This window comes from Hypanus sabinus, chromosome 21, assembly GCF_030144855.1.
Source record: "Hypanus sabinus isolate sHypSab1 chromosome 21, sHypSab1.hap1, whole genome shotgun sequence".
NCBI classification, from domain to species: domain Eukaryota; kingdom Metazoa; phylum Chordata; class Chondrichthyes; order Myliobatiformes; family Dasyatidae; genus Hypanus; species Hypanus sabinus.
In genome coordinates, this window is record NC_082726.1 from 13,377,325 (window position 1) to 13,397,141 (window position 19,817).

Sequence of the window (19,817 nt, forward strand, 5' to 3'; positions counted from 1 at the left end):
TTATCAGGAATATGGGTGGGCTTCTTAGCAGTATAGATCTGTGTCCAAAGTCTAGATTGGCTCCCTAGGAGTAGGAATGGGTTTGTGAGGAGAATGGACATTTTTATCAACAGTATTTTTCTTGTAATTTATTTTTTATTGAAGATTATCATCAAACAAACATTTCCATATTTGTCACAAATCTCCACATTAAAATTATCTGAGGTATACACTCATAGAAAGGATAGGATAGAAAGAACATTTGAAATAAGAAAACAATGTACAAAGTAGGGAGTGATCTTTTTTTTTACAACATATTCATTGATTTGTGAGAATAAAATCAGGCCTATGAGGTGTTATGTAGTTAAACCATTTTTCCCAGTATGAATCAAATTGTTCCAACTTATGAGTAACAGATGCTGTTATCTTCGCCATTTTGTAAATGTCCATTGTAATTTCCATCCATACATTTAAAGTTGGGCTCTCCTGTGATAACCATTTCCTGGTAAGAGCCTTTTTACCAGCTACCAACAGTATATTCATTAAATATTTATCTCTTTTCAACAATTCTTGAGGTATATACCCAAAATATATGGTCTTACTCTCTAAGGACATTTCACATTTAAAGATTTCTTGTAGGGCATTATGTCTCCCACTCCAATTGTCTTTGATAATGGGGCATTTCCAGAAAATATGATAATGGTTTGCATTTTGATTTCCACAAATTCTCCAGCAAACAGGGATGTTACTATCATAATGGGATTTCTGAGAGGGTGTAATAAAATACCTTATCAAGTTTTTCCACCCAAACTCCCTCCATTTCTGTGAACTGATACACTTGCATTGATACCTCCATATTATTGTCCATTCTTCCTCAAGTATAATTATCCCTCTTTTCTTCTCCCATTTTGTTTTAGTGTATGAAGTCGAATGTGTTTTAAGATTTGACAAACCCTTATACATGCCTGAAATTATTCTACTACCATTGTCTGAAATATATACTTTTCTAAATAATTCTATCAGACACGTACTTGCCTTGGTTACGTTTTTAACTGTCCTATTAACATACTGTCACATCTGTAAATACTGATAAAAGTCTTGTTTTTCTAACAAGTATTTCTCTTTGAGCATTTCAAAACTGAACAGTGTTCCTTCTTTCATTATATTGCAAATAGCTGTTATTTCTTTAGCTGTCCAGTCCTTAAATCTAGCATCCAGTTTATTCGGCATAAAATCTGAGTCATGTGCACACCATTTAAGAATTGCAAAGTCTCTCTCTAGCTTATATTCTCTTATAATAGTTTTCCATATTTTAAGAGTCCATTTCACCCATCGGTTATCAATAGTATTTATGTAAGTTTGTAGGTTGTTATCAGCCAAAATTGCCTGTATGGGGATGGAAAGTATCCACTCCTCAATGTTTTTCCATTGAGTCAAGTCAAGTCACTTTTATTGTCATTTCGACCATAACTGCTGGTACAGTACATTGTAAAATTGAGACAACGTTTTTCAGGACCATGATGTTACATGACACAGTACAAAAACTAGACTGAACTACGTAAAAAAACAACATAGAGAAAGCTACACTAGACTACAGACCTACACAGGACTGCGTAAAGTGCACAAAACAGGGCAGGCATTACAATAAATAATAAACAGGACAATAGGGCAAGGTGTCAGACCAGGCTCTGGGTATTGAGGAGTCTGATAGCTTGGGGGAAGAAACTGTTACATAGTCTGGTCGTGAGAGCCCAAATGCTTCAGAACCTTTTCCCAGACGACAGGCGGGAGAAGAGTTTGTATGAGGGGTGCATGGGGTCCTTCATAATGCTGTTTGCTTTGCAGATGCAGCGTGTAGTGTAAATGTCCCTGAAGGTGGGAAGAGAGACCCCGATGATCTTCTCAGCTGACCTCACTATCCGCTGCACGGTCTTGCGATCCGAGATGGTTCAATTTCCAAACCAGGCAGTGATGCAGCTGCTCAGGATGCTCTCAATACAACCCCTGTAGAATGTGGTGAGGATGGGGGGTGGGAGATGGACTTTCCTCAGCCTTCGCAAAAAGTAGAGATGCTGCTGGGCTCTCTTTGCTATGGAGCTGGTGTTGAGGGACCAGGTGAGATTCTCCGCCAGGTGAACACCAAGAAATTTGGTGCTGTTAACGATCTCTACTGAGGATCCGTCAGTGTTCAGTGGGGAGTGGTCACTCCGTGCCCTCCTGAAGTCAACAATCATCTCTTTTGTTTTGTTCGCAATCAGAGACAGGTTGTTAGCTCTGCACCAGTCCGTTAGCCGCTGCACCTCCTCTCTGTAAGCTGACTCATCGTTCTTGCTGATGAGACCTACCACGGTCATGTCATCGGCGAACTTGATGATATGGTTCGAGCTGTGTGTGGCAGCACAGTCGTGGGTCAGCAGAGTGAACAGCAGTGGACTGAGCACACACCCTGGGGAGCCCCCGTGCTCAGTGTGATGGTGTTGGAGATACTGCTCCCCATCCAGACTGACTGAGGTCTCCCAATCAGGAAGTCTAGGATCCAGTTGCAGAGGGAGGTATTCAGGCCCAGTAGGCTCAGCTTTCCAATCAGTTTCTGAGGGATGATTGTGTTGAATGCTGAACTGAAGTCTATGAACAGCATCCGAACGTATGTGTCTTTTTTGTCCAGGTGGAGGGTGGTGGCAATGGCATCATCTGTTAAGCAGTCGGGACGGTACGCAAACTGCAGGGGGTCCAGTGAGTGGGGGCAACAGGGTCTTGATATGCCTCATGATGAGCCTCTCGAAACACTTCATGATGATGGATGTAAGTGCAACGAGACAGTAGTCATTTAGGCAGGACACTGAAGACTTCTTCGGCACAAGGACGATGGTGGCAGCCTTGAAGCACGTTGGAACGGTGGCGCTGCTCAGGGAGATGTTGAAGATGTCAGTGAGAACATCTGCTAGCTGGTCTGCACATTCTCTGAGCACTCTACCAGGAATGTTGTCTGGTCCAGCAGCCTTCCGTGGGTTGACCCTGCACAAGGTTCTTCTCACATCAGCCACGGTGAGACACAGCACCTGGTCATTTGTAGGAGGGGCGAACTTCCTTGTTGCCACGTCATTTTCTGCCTCAAACTGTGTCATATGATGGGTTACACCAGCATATCACAGCTCTCAACTGTGCTGCAAAATAATCATCTCTAAGAGAAAGTAGGCCTCATTTCCCACCCACCCCCCGCTCTTTTCCCTGGCTAATTGCAAAGTTTTGAGATGAACTCCAGGCCTTTTACCTTGCCATACATATGTTGATAGCACCTTGTTCCATTCATTAAATTGATTTAATGTAGTCTGGGCAGTATATTCATTTTAATGGATTCAATCCTTGAACTGAGACCTAGAAAAGGAATTAGGTTCCATCTTGTTATATCTTCTTTAATTTTTTATATATAGGCTGATAATTGCATTCTGATAATTTTGCAAAATCCTTTGGCATAATTATGCCCAAATATTTGACAGACTCTGTTTGCCATGCCCAGGGATATCTACTTTCAATTTCTCTTGGTGGGCTATAGTTATCTGAAAGTAGTTGGGTTTTATCTATGTTGATCTTGTATCCTGATAATTGACCATATTGCTCAAAGGATTGCATCAATTTAGGTAAAGAGTATGTTGGTTGCCCTAGATAGAACAAAATATCATCTGCGTAACAGGCCAATTTATGCTGTCCTTTTAATAGTAAGTCCCCGGATATCTTCATTTTGTCTGATGTATTGAGCTAAAGGTTCCAGATATAATGTGAAGAGTAGTGGTGACCATGCACAACCCTGTCTCGTGCCCCTTTCTAGGGTAAAACTATTACATAAATATCCATTGATTTTAATCCTAGCAGTAGGATTGTCATATAGTGCCTGTATAGTTTTAATAATTGTGTCATAGAAACCAACTCCATGTAAAACTCTGTAAAGAAAATTCCAATTAACCAAATCAAATGCCTTTTCAGCATCCATGCCTATCACTAATGCTTCAATTTCATTTTTTTGTATATGATCCATAATGTGAAGTGTCCTTCGTATATTGGCTTGTGTTTGGCGTTGTTATATAAAACCTGTCTGATCATTATGCATCAGTGTGGGTAAAAACTCTTCTAATCATTTGGCCATGATGGAAGAAAATATTCTATAATCCACATTAAGAACAGATATTGATCTAAATGACCTGCATTCCATTTTATCCTTGCCTTCTTTCGGTATAGCTGAGATTATCGCCTTCTTCCAACTGGGTGGCATTTGCGCCTTTCTCAGAGCCCAGTTCAGTGTGGCAAGTAAAACAGGAATTAACTCATTTCTAAATTCTTTATACCACTCTGCCATATATCCATCTGGTCCTGATGACTTGCTTAACTTAAGCCTACCAATTGCAGTTTTTAGTTCAGCGTCAGTTATGTCAGCAGTCATTGTTCTATTTTGTTCTTCGCTTAAAGTGGGTAACTCTAGAGAATTCAGAAAGGTGTCAGTCTGGGTTATGCTTCCCCCTGGAACTTTGGAATATAGAGTTTTGTAAAACATTTCAAACATTTCTTGAATTTCACTTAGCTTATTTTTTATCACTTTTGTTCTTGAATCCTAATTCTATGAATTGTATTTTCTGCTATCTTTTTTTTTCAGTTTCCATGTCAGTATTTTCATATATTTAGATCCACTTTCATAGGCTGTCTCTGTTTCGGAAACATTAAATTGTTTCTAATTTCTTGTGTAGCCAAACTATTAATTTCATTCCTAATGTTTTAAATTTCCTCTAGTGTATCCTGTGCCAAATTCAATATGTTTTGTTTTCTAGTTCTTTCAGCTTATTTTGTAATTCCTCTAATGTTTTATTCATTATTTTTTCTTCTATGAAGATACCGCTGTAATTTTCCCTCTTAAGACAGCCTTCAGAGTATCCCATAGAATGGGAGGTGAAACCTCTCCATTGTCATTGAATTCTAAGTAAAGACCAATTTCTTTTTTAATTTGTTCCTTAAAATAGGGATCATTGAGTAGCCCTGAATTTAGTTTCCACATAGTATTCTTTGGATATAGATCAAAATCAAAACATAAATATATAGGTGCATGTTCACTTACATCTATTGTCCCAATTCCACAGGTGATTATTTTGTCTTTATCTATTCCAAATGTTATGAAATAGTCTATTCTTGTATATACGGAATGGGGTGGGGCACAATAATGAATGTAATCCCTTCTGTTGGGGAAAAGGTCCCTCCATATACCAATTAGACCAACTTAACTTTCTTATGTAAGGACTTTGTTTCATATGTTTTTCTATTGGAAGAGTCTAACTTTGGTTGTAATCGTAAATTTAAGTCTCCCTCACATATCAAGAGACCTTCTGTTTCCGTTACCATAATATTAGTAATTTTCTGGAAGAAACTAGTATCATTTCCTGGGGCTGCATATATATTTATCAAAGTAACTGGTTTTCTGTCCATATTCCCCCTTACCAGAATATATCTGCCCTCCTTATCTCCCATTTCAAATACTTTTTCAAAATTTAGCTTGCTTGAGATGAGAATAGCAACTCCTCTTCTACGTCCTGATTTATATGAGGAAAAAGCCAAATGAGTGAAGCCCATTCTCTTTGGTTTTCCATGCTCATTATCACTTTAATGAGTTTCCTGTAAATATACTACATGGGCTTGCTCTTTTCTCATTTTTGATAGAATTTTACTGCGTTTGATTGGATTCAACAGCCCATTGACATTAAAAGAAATGAATTTTACTTTATCCTTAGCCATGTGTATTTATCTGTTAGTATGTCATTGAAATTTGTAGAATATAACTTAATCAATCTACTCCCTGAGCAAAAAGAGCCAAGAAACGCGAACAATAAAAAAAGGTAATGAAGGTGTGATACCAAGGCTGGGGTCTCTAGATGACCCTGGGTTGAGCTATAAGAAATGTCTAGCCGTGGGGGATAGCCCTTCCTACCTGTGAGTTCAGGGCCCCCGCTGCAGTATCTATAAAAGTAAGTAAAAAAATTTATGTCCATTACACAGAAATGATTTCCCTGTGTATTCCTCCCATGTATGTATTCTCATTTATTTGGGGAAAAAGGAGTGGATGAATGAATAAGAAAAAAATTTAGTAATATAAAATCCACATTATAATACGTATTTCTCAAGATAGGTATATCACCGTCGATTTTTGCTTCCGTTTAGTTTATCAGCATTTCTAAAGTTAGCCAAACTTATGGCTCTTCTGAAGGAAGTGAGGGCTGTCATCAGCGAATTCAATCTCTTCCTAATATCCTTCTCTCATCCTCCTCCTGTCCCCTGCTTTCTCAGTTCTCTTAGTATTTCCCAAGCAGATTGGGATAACAGCTCAGCCAGGCTTTCCCTCGGTCTGACCACACTATTGTTGTTCATGTCTGTAGTCGCCTCTTCCACTGTCTGCAAGCCTTCCTTGTACAACACCCTCAGTTTAGCAGGGTACAGGGTTTGGAATTTTATCTTTTTTTGCTTTAATATATGTTTCGCTTCAGAATATTCCTTCCGTTTTGTAGGACTGCCGGGGGGGGTAACCCTGATCAAAGTATATTAACTTCCCATTCCAAAATACCCTCTTATTTCCCCAGGCCCTTCATAGAATCTCCGCTTTGCTACTGAATCGAAGGAATCTAAGTACTATTGAGGGCAGCTTACTTCCTCTGTCACCGGAAGGTCTTGGGACAAGTGCACGATGTGCCCTTTCAATCTGAATCTCCAGCGCTTCCCGCAGCAACTTTTCTGCAAGCTCCATCATCAACAACCCCTCCACTCCTTCGGGAACATTATAAATCCTGATATTTTTCCATCACGATCTTCCCTCCTGGTCAAGCAATTTACTTTCCTGTTGATTTAATATTTTTATCATCTTACTTAGTATCCATTCCACATTTTGCATGTGATCTTCCACCTTCTCAATTCGTGTCTCTGCCACCGCTATTTTCTGATTGACATTGGCGAGCTCTGATTTTATATCATTGAGTTGCTGTTTTATATCTTTTTGGACTTCCCGTATCTCTTCCAAAATCCTTACCATATTTGCCACTTCGCCTGAACGAGGCCCAGCGTCAGCTCCGCCACCACTCACACGTGTCGGAGAGCCACACTTTGTACCTCTCTCATCCATCGACTCCGCAGTGATTCATTTTTTATCTCTATTCTTTTTTCCCCAATCTTGCCCCCCCCTTATCAGTTCAGATATTTTCAAAAGGTCTTATATTTGATGGACTAATGGGGCAAAAATTCATTTTTCCGGAGGAGCTCTTGATTTAAGCTGCCATTCTGGACGGTGATGTCACCAGACCTTTATCAACAGTATTAATGTCTTTTTCAGGGGAACGGATGGCTTTGTCAGGAGTATGGATCGGTGGGTCAGAGTGTGAATGGGTTTGTCAGGATGACAGATAGATTTGTCAGGAGAATTGTTGGGTTTTTCAGGAAAATGGATGGGTTTCTCAGTGGTATAGATGCGTTTGCTGAATCTGGATTGATTTCCCAGGAGTATGGGTTTGTGAGGAGTATGGATGGTTGTGTCCAGAGTATGGATGGGGATGTCAGGACCATGCACATGTTTCTCAGGAGTAAGGATAGATTTGTGAAGAGTATGGATGGGCTTGTCAGAAGTATGGGAGGGTGAGACAGGAGTGCAGATGTGTTTATCTGGTGTATGGATGGATTTGTGAGGAGTATGGTTGGGAATGTCAGGTCTATGAATGTGTTTCTCAGGAGTATATATGAGTTTATCAGGAATATGGATGGGTTTCTCAGCAGTTTAGATGGGTTTGTGAGGAGATTAGGTGTGTTAGTCGGTAATATTAATGGTTTTTTCAGAGGAATGGATGGGTTTGTCAGAAGTATGTATGGGTGGGTCAGGCGTGCAGATGCGTTAGTCATGAGAATGAATTGGCTAGTCAGTACCATCCATGAGTTTCAGTATGGATGGGGGTGTCAGGAGTGTGGATGGTTTATCAGGAGAATGAATGGGTTTGTCAGGAGTATGCAGGCATTTGCCTAATTGTTTGGTCAAGAGTGTGGATAGCTTTCTCAGGAGAATGGATGGATATGTCAAAAGTATGGATAGATTTGTCAACAATATGACTGGTTTTGTCAGAAGTCTGGATGGGTTTGTCTGGGTATGGATGAGATTGTCAACAGTATCGATGGATTTGTCAAGAATATGGTTGTTTTTGTCAGGAGAATCAAAGAGTTTGTGAAGATGACATATAGATTTGTTGGGATACTTATGGGTTTTTCAGGAATATGGATGGGTTTGTGAGGACAATGGATGTGTTTGTCAGCAGTATTAATGGGTTTTTCAGGAGAATGGAGTGGTTTGTCAGGAGTATGGATGAGTTTCTCAAGAGGACAGATGAGTTTGTCAAGAGAATTGATGGGCTTGTCAGGAGGACGGATAGCTTTGTCCACAGTATGGATGGGTTTGTCAACAGTATTGATGGGATTATCAGCAGTATGGCTGGCATTGTCAGCAGTATGGATGGCTTTATCAGCAGTATGGATGGGTTTGTCAGCAGTACAGATGGGTTTTTCAACAGTATAGATGTCATGTCAGCAGTATGGATAAGTTTGTCAGCAGTATAGATCGTTTGTCAGCAGTATAGATGGTTTGTCAGCAGTATAGATGGTTTGTCAGCAGTATGGATGGTTTGTCAGCAGTACGCATGGATTTGTCAGCAGTCTGGATCGATTTGTCAGCAGTCTGGATCGATTTGTCAGCAGTTTGGATGGGTTTATCAGCAGTTTGGATGGGTTTGTCAGCACTTTGGATGGATTTGTCAGCAGTATAGATGGTTTGTCAGCAGTTTGGATGGGTTTGTCAGCAGTTTGGATGGGTTTGTCAGCAGTATAGATGGTTTGTCAGCAGTTTGAATGGGTTGGCAGCAGTATGGTTGGCTTTTCAGCAGTTTGGATGGGTTGGCAGCAGTATGGATGGTTTTTCAGCAGTATTAATCTGTTAGTCACTTGTATGGATGCGTATGTCAGCAGCGTGGCTGGGTGTCTCTAAAGAATGGATGGGTTTTTCAACATATAAATGGATGTTCGGCAATACACATGGTTTGGCAGCAGTATAGATTGCCTGTCAGCATTATGGATATGTTTGTCAGCAGATTGGTTGGGTTTGTCAGAAATATAAATTGTATGTCATCAGTATAGATGGGTTTCTCTGCAGTATGGATGCTTTGTCCACGGTATAGATGGTTTGTCAACAGTATTAATCTGTTTGTCAGGTGTATGGATGCGTCTCTCTGCTGCGAAGCTGTGTCTATCAGAGGAAGTGATGGGTTTGTCAGCATATATATGGTTGGTCCGCATTATGAATGGTTTGTCAGCAGTATGGATGGTTTGTCCGCAGTATTACCATGCCTGACAGGTGTATGGATGCGTACGTCAGCAGCGCAGCTGGGTATCACAGAAGAATGAATGAGTTTGCCAGCAGTAAACATGATTTGTCAGCAGTATGGATAGGTTTCTTAGTAGTGTAGATGGTTTGTCAGCAGTATGGATGGGTTTTCCTGCAGTATAGATGATTTGTCAGCAGCATAGGTTGTTTGTAAGCTGTCCAGAACGGTTTGGCTGCAGTATAAATGGTTTTCCAACAATACAGATGGTTTGTCAGCAGTGTAGATGGTTTGTCAGCAGTATAGATGTTTTGGCAGCAGTATGGATGGTTTGTCAGCATTATGCATAGGTTTGTCAGCAGTATGTATGGGTTTGTCAGCATTGTGGATAGGTTTGTCAGCATTGTGGATACATTTGTCAGCACTGTGGATAGGTTTGTCAGCATTATAGATGGTTTTGTCATCAGTTTAGATGGTTTGTCAGTTGGATGGATGGTTTTTCAGCAGTATTAATCTGTGTAGGATGCGTATGTCAGCAGGGTGGCTGTGTATCTCTGATGAATGAATGGATTTTTCAGCATATAAATGGGTGTTCGGCAATATGCATAGTTTGTCAACAGTATTATTCTTTTTGTCAAGTGTGTGGATGTGTCTCTCAGCAGTGTTGAGATGTCTATCAGAAGAATGGATGGGTTTGTCAGCATATGTATGGTTGGTCGGCATTATTGATGGTTTGTCAGCACTATAGATGGTTTGTCAGTATTATGGGTAGATTTGACAGCAGTTTAGATGGCTTGTCAGCATTATGGTTGGGTTTATCAGAAGTATGGATGGTTTGACTGCAGAATGGATAGGTTAGTCAGCAGTATAGGTGCTTTCTAAGCATTGTGGATAGTTCTACCCGCCGTATAGATGGTTTGTCAGCAGTATGGATGGGTTTCTCTGCATTATGGGTGGGTTTGTCAGCAGTATGGATGGTTTGTCTGCATTATTAATCTGTTTGTCAGGTGTATGGATGCACCTCGCAAGCAGCATGGATGTGTCTATCAGAGGAATGGATGGGTTTCTCAGCAGTGTACATGTTTTGTCAGCAGTATGTATAGATTTGTCTGTAGTACAGATGGTATATCAGCAGTAAAGAGGGTTTATAAGCTGTCTGGATGGGTTTGTCTGCAGTATAGATGGTTTCTGAGGAGTATGGATGGGTTTGCCAGCAGTATAGATATTTTATCAGCAGTGTAGATGATTTATCAGCAGTATTGATGTTTTGTTAGCCCAATCAATGTGATTGGCAGCAGAATAGATGGTTTGACAGTTGTATAGTTGGTTTGTCCACAGTAAAGATGGCTTCTCAGCAGTAAAGATGATTTGTCAGCATATATATGGTTGGTCGGCATTATTGATTGTTCGTCAGAACTACAGATGGTTTGTCAGCAGTATAGATGATTTGACAGCAGTATGGATGGGTATGTCAGGAGTATAGATGGTTTGTCAGCTTTATGTGTAAGGTTGACAGCAGTTCAGATGGTTTCTCAGCATTATGGTTGTTTTTATCAGAAGTATGGATGGTTTGCCAGCAGTATGGATGGGTCTGTCTGCAGTATACATGGGTTGCCAGCAGTATAGTTGGTTTGCCCGCAGTAGAGATGCCCGCAGCTTAGGTGGTCTGTCGGCAGTATGGATAGTTTTGTCAGCAGTTTAGATAGTTTGTCAGCAGTATGGATGGTTTTTCAGCAGTATTAATCTGTTAGTCTGGTGTCTGTAGGTATACAGATGAGTATGTCAGCAGCGTGGCTGGGTACCTCTGAAGAATGGATGAGTTTGGCAGCAGTAAACATTGTTTGTCAGCAGTATGGATAGGTTTCTTAGTAGTGTAGATTGTTTGTCAGCAGTATGGACGGGTTTTCCTGCAGTATGGATGATTTGTCAGCAGCATATGTTATTTGTAAGCTGTCTGGAGGGATTTGTCTGCATTATAAATGGTTTTCCAGCAATATAGATGGATAGTCAGCAGTATAGATGGGTTGTCAGCAGTATGGATGGTTTGTCTGCAGTATTAATCTGTTTGTCAGGTGTATGGATGCACCTCGCAGCAGCATGGATGTGTCTATCAGAGGAATGGATGGGTTTCTCAGCAGTATGGATGGATTTTCCTGCAGTATAGATGATTTGTCAGCAGCATAGGTTGTTTGTAAGCTGTCTGGAAGGGTTTGTCAGCAATGTAGATGGTTTGTCAGTAGTGTAGATGGTTTGTCAGCAGTATGGATTGTTTGTCAGCAGTATGGATGGTTTCTCAGCAGCAGTAATCTGTTTGTCAGGTACATAGATGCATATGTCAGCAGCTCGCCAGTGTATCTTATAATAATGGATAGTTCTGGCAGCATATGGATGGTTAGTGGGCGGTATGGATGGGTTATCAGCAGTATTGATGGTTTGTCAGCATTATGAATGGTTTTGTCAGTGCTTTAAATGGTTTTTCAGCAGTATTAATCTATTAGTCGGGTGTCTGCAGGTATATGGATGAGTTTGTCAGCAGCGTGGCTGGGTATCTCTGAAGAATGGATTCGTTTGTCAGCATATAGACGGGTGTTCAGCAATATACAAGGTTTTAGACAATAGACAATAGGTGCAGAAGTAGACCTTTCGGCCCCTCGAGTCTGCACCGCCATTCTGAGATCATGGCTGATAATTCATTATCAATACCCAGACCCTGCCTTGTCCCCATATCCCTTGATTCCCCTATCCATCAGATATCTATCTAGCTCCTTCTTGAAAGCATCCAGAGAATTGGCCTCCACCGTCTTCCGAGGCAGTGCATTCCACATCTCCACAACTCTCTGGGAGAAGAAGTTTTTCCTCAACTCTGTTTTAAATAACTGACCTCTTATTCTCAATCCATGCCCTCTGGTACTGGACTCTCCCAACATCTGGAACATATTTCCTGCCTCAATCCTATCAAATCCTTTAATTATCTTAAACGTTTCAATCAGATCCCCTCTCAATCTCCTCAATTCCAGTGTGTAAGCCCAATCTCTCCAATCTCTCTGCGTAAGACAGCCCTGCCATCCCAGGAATCAACCTAGTGAATCTACGCTGCACTTCCTCAATTGCCAGAATGTCCTTCCTTAAACCTGGAGACCAAAACTGTACACAATATTCGAGGTGTGGTCTCACCAGGGCCCTGTACAAATGCAAAAGGACATCCTTGCTCTTGTACTCAATTCCCCTTGTAATAAAGGCCAACATTCCATTTGCCCTCTTCACTGCCTGTTGCTCTTGCTCATTCACCTTCATTGACTGATGAACTAGGACTCCTAGGTCTCTTTGCATTTCTCCCTTACCTAACTCTACACCGTTCAGACAATACTCTGCCCTCTTGTTCCTGCTTCCAAAGTGGATAACTTCACATTTATTCACATTGAATGACATCTGCCAAGTATCTGCCCACTCACCCAGCCTATCCAAGTCTCCCTGTATTCTCCTAACGTCCTCTTCGCAAGTCACACTGCCACCTAGTTTAGTATCGTCAGCAAACTTGCTGATATAGTTTTCAATGCCCTCATCTAAATCGTTGACATAAATCGTAAAGAGCTGTGGTCCCAATACAGAGCCCTGTGGTACCCCACTAGTCACCTCCAGCCAGTCCGAGAAACACCCATTCCCTGCTACCCTTTGCTTTCTATCTGCCAACCAGCTTTCTATCCATGTTGAAACCCTGCCCCCAATGCCATGAGCTCTGATTTTACTCACCAATCTCCTATGTGGCACCTTATCGAATGCCTTCTGAAAATCTAGGTACACAACATCCACTGGCTTACCCTCGTCTAACATCCTTGTTACACCCTCAAAAAACTCCAACAGATTAGTCAAGCATGATTTGCCCTTGGTAAATCCATGCTGGCTCGGCCTAATCCTATTACTGCCATCAGGATATGCCACTATTTCATCCTTAATAATGGACTCAAGCATCTTCCCCATGACTGACGTTAGGCTAACAGGGCGATAGTTCTCCGTTTTCTCCTTCCCTCCCTTCTTGAAAAGTGGGATAACATTAGCCACTCTCCAATCTTCAGGAACTGATCCTGAATCTAAGGAACATTGGAAAATGATTACCAATGCATCCGCAATTTCCTGAGCCACCTCTTTTAGAACCCTCGGATGCAGACCATCTGGACCCCGGGATTTATTAGCCTTCAGTCCTGTCAGTCTACTCATCACAGTTTCTTTCCTAATGTCAATCTGTTTCAATTCCTCTGATATCTTATGACCCTGGCCCATCCATACATCTGGGAGATTGCTTGTGTCCTCCCTGCTGAAGACAGATCTAAAGTACACATTAAATTCTGTTGCCATTTCCCTGTTTCCCATAACAATTTCTCCCAATTCATTCTTCAAGGGGCCAACATTGTTCTTAACTATCTTCTTTCTCTTCACATAGCTAAAAAAGCTTTTGCTATCCCCTTTTATATTCCTGGCTAGACTGAGCACATACCTGATTTTTTCTCTCCGTATTGCTTTTTTAGTTAAGATCTGCTGTTCCTTAAAACTTTCCCAATCATCTGTATTCCCACTCATCTTAGCCCTGTCATACTTCTTTTTCTTTAATGCTATACAATCTCTGACTTCCTTTGTCAACCACCGTGGCCCCTTCCCCCTCTTTGAATCCTTCCTTCTCATTGGAATGAACTGCTTTTGCATCTTCTGTATTATCCTCAAGAATATCTGCCACTGCTGATCCACTGTCTTTCCTGCCAGGGCATCTGCCCATTTAACTTTGGCCAGCTCTTCCCTCATGGCTCCGTAGTCTCCTTTATTTAATTGCAACACTGACACCTCTGATCTGCCCTTAACCCTCTCAAATTGTAGATAAAAACTTATCATGTTATGATCACTACTTCCTAATGGCTCCTTTACTTCAAGATCACTTATCAATTCCTGTTCATTACACATCACCAAGTCCAAAATAGCTTCGTTCCTGGTTGGCTCAAGCACAAGCTGTTCCGAAAATACATCCCTTAGACACTCCACAAACTCCCTATCCTGGGGTCCAGCACCTACCTGATTCTCCCAGTTCACATGCATGTTGAAATCTCCCATAACGACTGCATTACCTTTAGCACATGCCAATGTTAACTCCCTAATCAACTTGTACCCAATATCCACGCTACTGTTTGGGGGCCTGTACACAACACCCATTAGGGTCTTTTTACCCTTACTGTTCCTCAGCTCAATCCACACAGACTCTACTTCCCCTGTTCCTAAGTCACCCCTTGCTAAGGACTGAATCTCATTCCTCACCAACAGGGCCACCCCACCCCCTCTTCCCATATTTCTGTCTCTACGATAGCATGTATACCCTGGTACACTCAATTCCCAGGCCTGATCCCCTTGCAGCCATGTCTCCGTTATCCCAACAATATCATAGTTCCCCATTTTCATCTGAGCTTCAAGCTCATCTGTCTTATTTCTGACACTACGCGCATTCAAGTATAGAATTCTTAGCCCATTCCTCCTCTCTTTGCTTAAAACACTGTCTATTGTACCTAACCCAGCTCCTTGAACTTCCATCGGGCTAATTGCACCTTGAATTTTGATGACCTTCTCAAGATCACCCAAACCTTCTACACATTTAACCCCATGCTCCTTCTGACCAACCCTCTGTACATGTAACTTTTCCAACACATGTTCTGTCTCACCTTTCTCCTTTACACAATTAATATTTGGGAAACGTGTATTCCCCACCTGTCCCTTATCCTTCATCATATCATCTTCTCTCGTATTCTGGATCCCTGCCCCCTGCACATCTAGTTTAAACCCCCCCACCCCCCAAGCAGCACTGGCAAACATTCCTGCAAGAATGTTAGTACCCGTCCAGTTCAGATGTAGACCGTCCCTTCGAAACAGATCCCAACGTTCCTGGAACAAAGACCAATTATCCAAAAACCTGAACCCTTCCTTCCTGCACCATGCTCTCAGCCTCGTATTAATGTGCATAATCATTCTATTCTTCGCCTCACTCGCACGTGGCACAGGTAGCAATCCCGAGATTGTCACCCTGGAGGTCCTGCCTTTCAGCTTCACTCCTAACTCCCTGAACTCTCTAAGCAGGACCCCCTCACTCACCTTACCTACATCATTGGTCCCTACATGGACCACTACATCTGGGTTCATGTCCTCGTTCTCAAGAATAGCCTGCACCTGATCTGAGATGTCCCGAACCCTGGCACCAGGGAGGCAACATACCATCCGAGACTCCTGATCTGCCCCACAAAATCTCCTATCTGCCCCCCTGACTACAGAATCCCCTAAAACTGTCGCTCTCTTCTCTTCCCTCCTCCCCTTCCTAGTTGAGGGTTCAACCTCTGTGCCAGAGGCAGGACCACTACAACTCATTCCTGGTAGGTCATCCCCATCAACAGTATCCAGTACGGTATACTTATTGTTAATGGGAATGGCCGCAGGGGTGCTCTGCTCTCTCTGCCTGCTCCTCCTGCCTCTCTGGACCGTCACCCATCTGCCTACTTCTTGGATTTTTGGTGTGACTACCTCCTGATAACTCCTATCTATCTCTGCCTCTGCCTCCCGAATGATCCGTAGTTCATCCAGCTCCTGCTCCAACTCCCTAACTCGGGCTGATAGGAGCTGCAGCTGGATGCACCTTTTGCAGGTGTGGTCATCAGGGACAACTGTGTTGACCCTGACCTCCCACATACTGCATACGGAGCACACCACTGCTCTGACTGTCTCCCACATACCTGAACTGGATTAATAGAATAAGTCTAAAAAGCACTTAGCGACCTTACCTTCTTCCTCTCAGCGAGCAATCACACAGGCTTACCGAAGTGCCCTTACGCCGAAGCCCACTTAGCCAAAGCCCAGGACTCTGCTTCCACGGACTCTGCTGCCCGCTCGACGCTGCCCACTCTGAAAAAAGCGGTATAGACGGTTTTCTGCAGTATAGATGGGTTGTCAGCAGTACAGATGGTTTATCTGCAGTATGGATGGGTTTGTCAGCAGCTTAGATGGTTTGTCAGCCTTATGGGTAGGTTTGACAGCAGTTCAGTTGGTTTGTCAGCATTATGGTTGCTTTTATCAGAAGTATGGATGGTTTGCCAGCAGTATGGATGGGTTTATCAGCAGTATAGATGGTTTCTAAGCAGTGTGGATAGGTTTATTGGCAGTATGGATGATTTGTCAGCTGTATGGATAGGTATGGCAGCAATATAGATGGTTTATCAGCAGTATGGATGGGTTTGTCAGCAGTTTAGATGGTTTGTCGGCAGTATGGACGGGTTTGTCAGCAGTTTAGATGGTTTGTCGGCAGTATGGATGGTTTTTCAGCAGTATTAATCTGTTAGTCTGGTGTCTGCAGGTATATGGATGAGTTTGTCAGCAGCGTGGCTGGGTATCTCTGAAGAATGGATTGGTTTGTCAGCATATAGATGTGTGTTCGGCAATATGCAAGGTTTTCTGCAATATAGATGAGTTGTCAGCAGTACGGATGGTTTGTCAGCAGTATGGATGAGTTTCTCAGCACGGTGAATGACTTTGTCAACAGTAAACATGGCTTGTCGGCATTATCAATGGTTTGTCAACAGTATGGATGGTTTGTCCGCAGTATTAATGTGCTTGACAGGTGTATGGATGTGTATGTCAGCAGCCCAGCTGGTTATCTCAGAAGAATCGATGAGTTTGTCAGCAGTAAACATGATTTGTCAGCAGCATGGATAGGTTTCTTAGTAGTGTAGATGGTTTGTCAGCAGAATGGACGGGTTTTCCTGCAGTATAGATGATTTGTCAGCAGCATAGGTTGTTTGTAAGCTGTCCTGAAGGGTTTTTCTGCAGTATAAATGGTTTTCCAGCAATATAGATGTATTGTCAACAGTGTCGATGGTTTGTCAGCAGTATAGATGGGTTGTCAGCAGTATGGATGGTTTCTCAGCAGCATTAATCTGTTTGTCAGGTGCATAGATGCGTATGACAGTAGTTTGCCAGTGTATCTTATAATAATGGATGGCTTTAGCAGCATATATATGGTTAGTTGGACGTATGAATAGGTAATCAGCATTATAGATAGTTTGTCAGCATTATGGATAGGTTTGTCAGCAGTATGTATGGGTTGGTCAGCAGTTTTGATGGTTTATCAGCAGTATGGATGGGTTTTCAGCAGTAGACTTGTTTGTCAGGTGCATGGGTGCGTATGTCAGCAGCGTGGCTGGGTATCTCTGAAGAATGGATGAGTTTGGCAGCAGTGAACATGTTTTGTTAGCAGTATGGATAGGTTTCTTAGTAGTGTAGATGGTTTGTCAGCAGTATGGACGGGTTTTCCTGCAGTATGGGTGATTTGTCAACAGCATAGGTTGTTTGTAAGCTGTCCGGAAGGGTTTGGCTGCAGTATAAATGGTTTTCCAACAATACAGATGGTTTGTCAGCAGTGTAGATGGTTTGTCAGCAGCTCGCCAGTGTATCTTATAATAATGGATAGCTTTGGCAGCATATGGATGGTTAGTCGACAGTATGGATGGGTTATCAGCAGTATAGATGGTTTGTCAGCATTATGGATGGTATTGTCAGCACTTTAGATGGTTTTTCAGCAGTATTAATCTGTTAGCCAAGTGTAGGATGCATATGTCAGCAGAGTGGCTGGGTATCTCTGAAGAATGGATGGGTCGGCAATATGCATGGTTTGTCAACAGTATAGATTGTCTGTCAGAATTATGGAGAGGTTTATCAGCAGATTGGTTGGGTTTGTCTGAAGTATAAATGCTGTGTCAGTAGTATAGATAGTTTGTCAACAGTATTATTCTGTTTGTCAGGTGTGTGGATGCGTCTCTCAGCAGCATTGAGATGTCTATCAGAAGAATGGATGGGTTTGTCAGCATATATATGGTTGGTCGGCATTATTGATGGTTCGTCAGAACTACAGATGGTTTGTCAGCAGTATAGATAATTTGACAGCAGTATGGATGGGAATGTCAGCAGCTTAGATGGTTTGTCAGCATTATGGTTGCTTTTATCAGAAGTATGGATGGTTTGCCAGTAGTATGGATGGGTTTATCAGCAGTATACATGGGTTGTTAGCAGTATAGTTGGTTTGCCCACAGCAGAGATGGTTTGTCAGCAGTGTGGTTGGGTTTGTCAGCAGCTTAGGTGGTCTGTCGGCAATATGGATGGTTTTGTCAGCAGTTTAGATAGTTTGTCGGCAGTATGGATGGTTTTTCAGCAGTATTAATCTGTTAGTCTGGTGTGTGCAGATATATGGATGAGTATGTCAGCAGCGTGGCTGGTTATCTCTGAAGAATGGATTAGTTTGTCAGCATATAGATGTGTGTTGGCAATATGCAAGGTTCTCTGCAGTATGGATGGTTTGCCAGCAGTATAGATGGTTTGCCAGCAGTATGGATGGTTTGTCAGCAGTATGGATTGTTTGTCAGCTGTACAGATGGTTTGCCAGTGGCATGGATGGGTTTGTCAGCAGTTTAGATGGTCCGTCGGCAGTATGGATGGTTTGTCAGCAGTGTAGATTCTCTGTCAGCATTATGGTTAGTTTTTTCACCAGATTGGTTGGGTTTGTCAGAAGTATAAATGGTTTGTCAACAGTATAGATGGTTTATCAACAGTATTATTCTGTTTGTCAGGTGTGTGGATGCGTCTCTCAGCAGCATTGAGATGTCTATCAGAAGAATGGATGGGTTTGTCAGCATATATATGGTTGGTTGGCATTATTGATGGTTCGTCAGAACTACAGATGGTTTGTCAGCAGTATAGATAATTTGACAGCAGTATGGATGGGAATGTCAGCAGCTTAGATGGTTTGTCAGCATTATGGTTGCTTTTATCAGAAGTATGGATGGTTTGCCAGTAGTATGGATGGGTTTATCAGCAGTATACATGGGTTGTTAGCAGTATAGTTGGTTTGCCCACAGCAGAGATGGTTTGTCAGCAGTGTGGTTGGGTTTGTCAGCAGCTTAGGTGGTCTGTCGGCAGTATGGATGGTTTTGTCAGCAGTTTAGATAGTTTGTCGGCAGTATGGATGGTTTTTCAGCAGTATTAATCTGTTAGTCTGGTGTGTGCAGATACATGGATGAGTATGTCAGCAGCGTGGCTGGTTATCTCTGAAGAATGGATTAGTTTGTCAGCATATAGATGTGTGTTGGCAATATGCAAGGTTCTCTGCAGTATGGATGGTTTGCCAGCAGTATAGATGGTTTGCCAGCAGTATGGATGGTTTGTCAGCAGTATGGATTGTTTGTCAGCTGTACAGATGGTTTGCCAGTGGCATGGATGGGTTTGTCAGCAGTTTAGATGGTCTGTCGGCAGTATGGATGGTTTGTCAGCAGTGTAGATTCTCTGTCAGCATTATGGTTAGTTTTTTCACCAGATTGGTTGGGTTTGTCAGAAGTATAAATGGTTTGTCAACAGTATAGATGGTTTATCAACAGTATTATTCTGTTTGTCAGG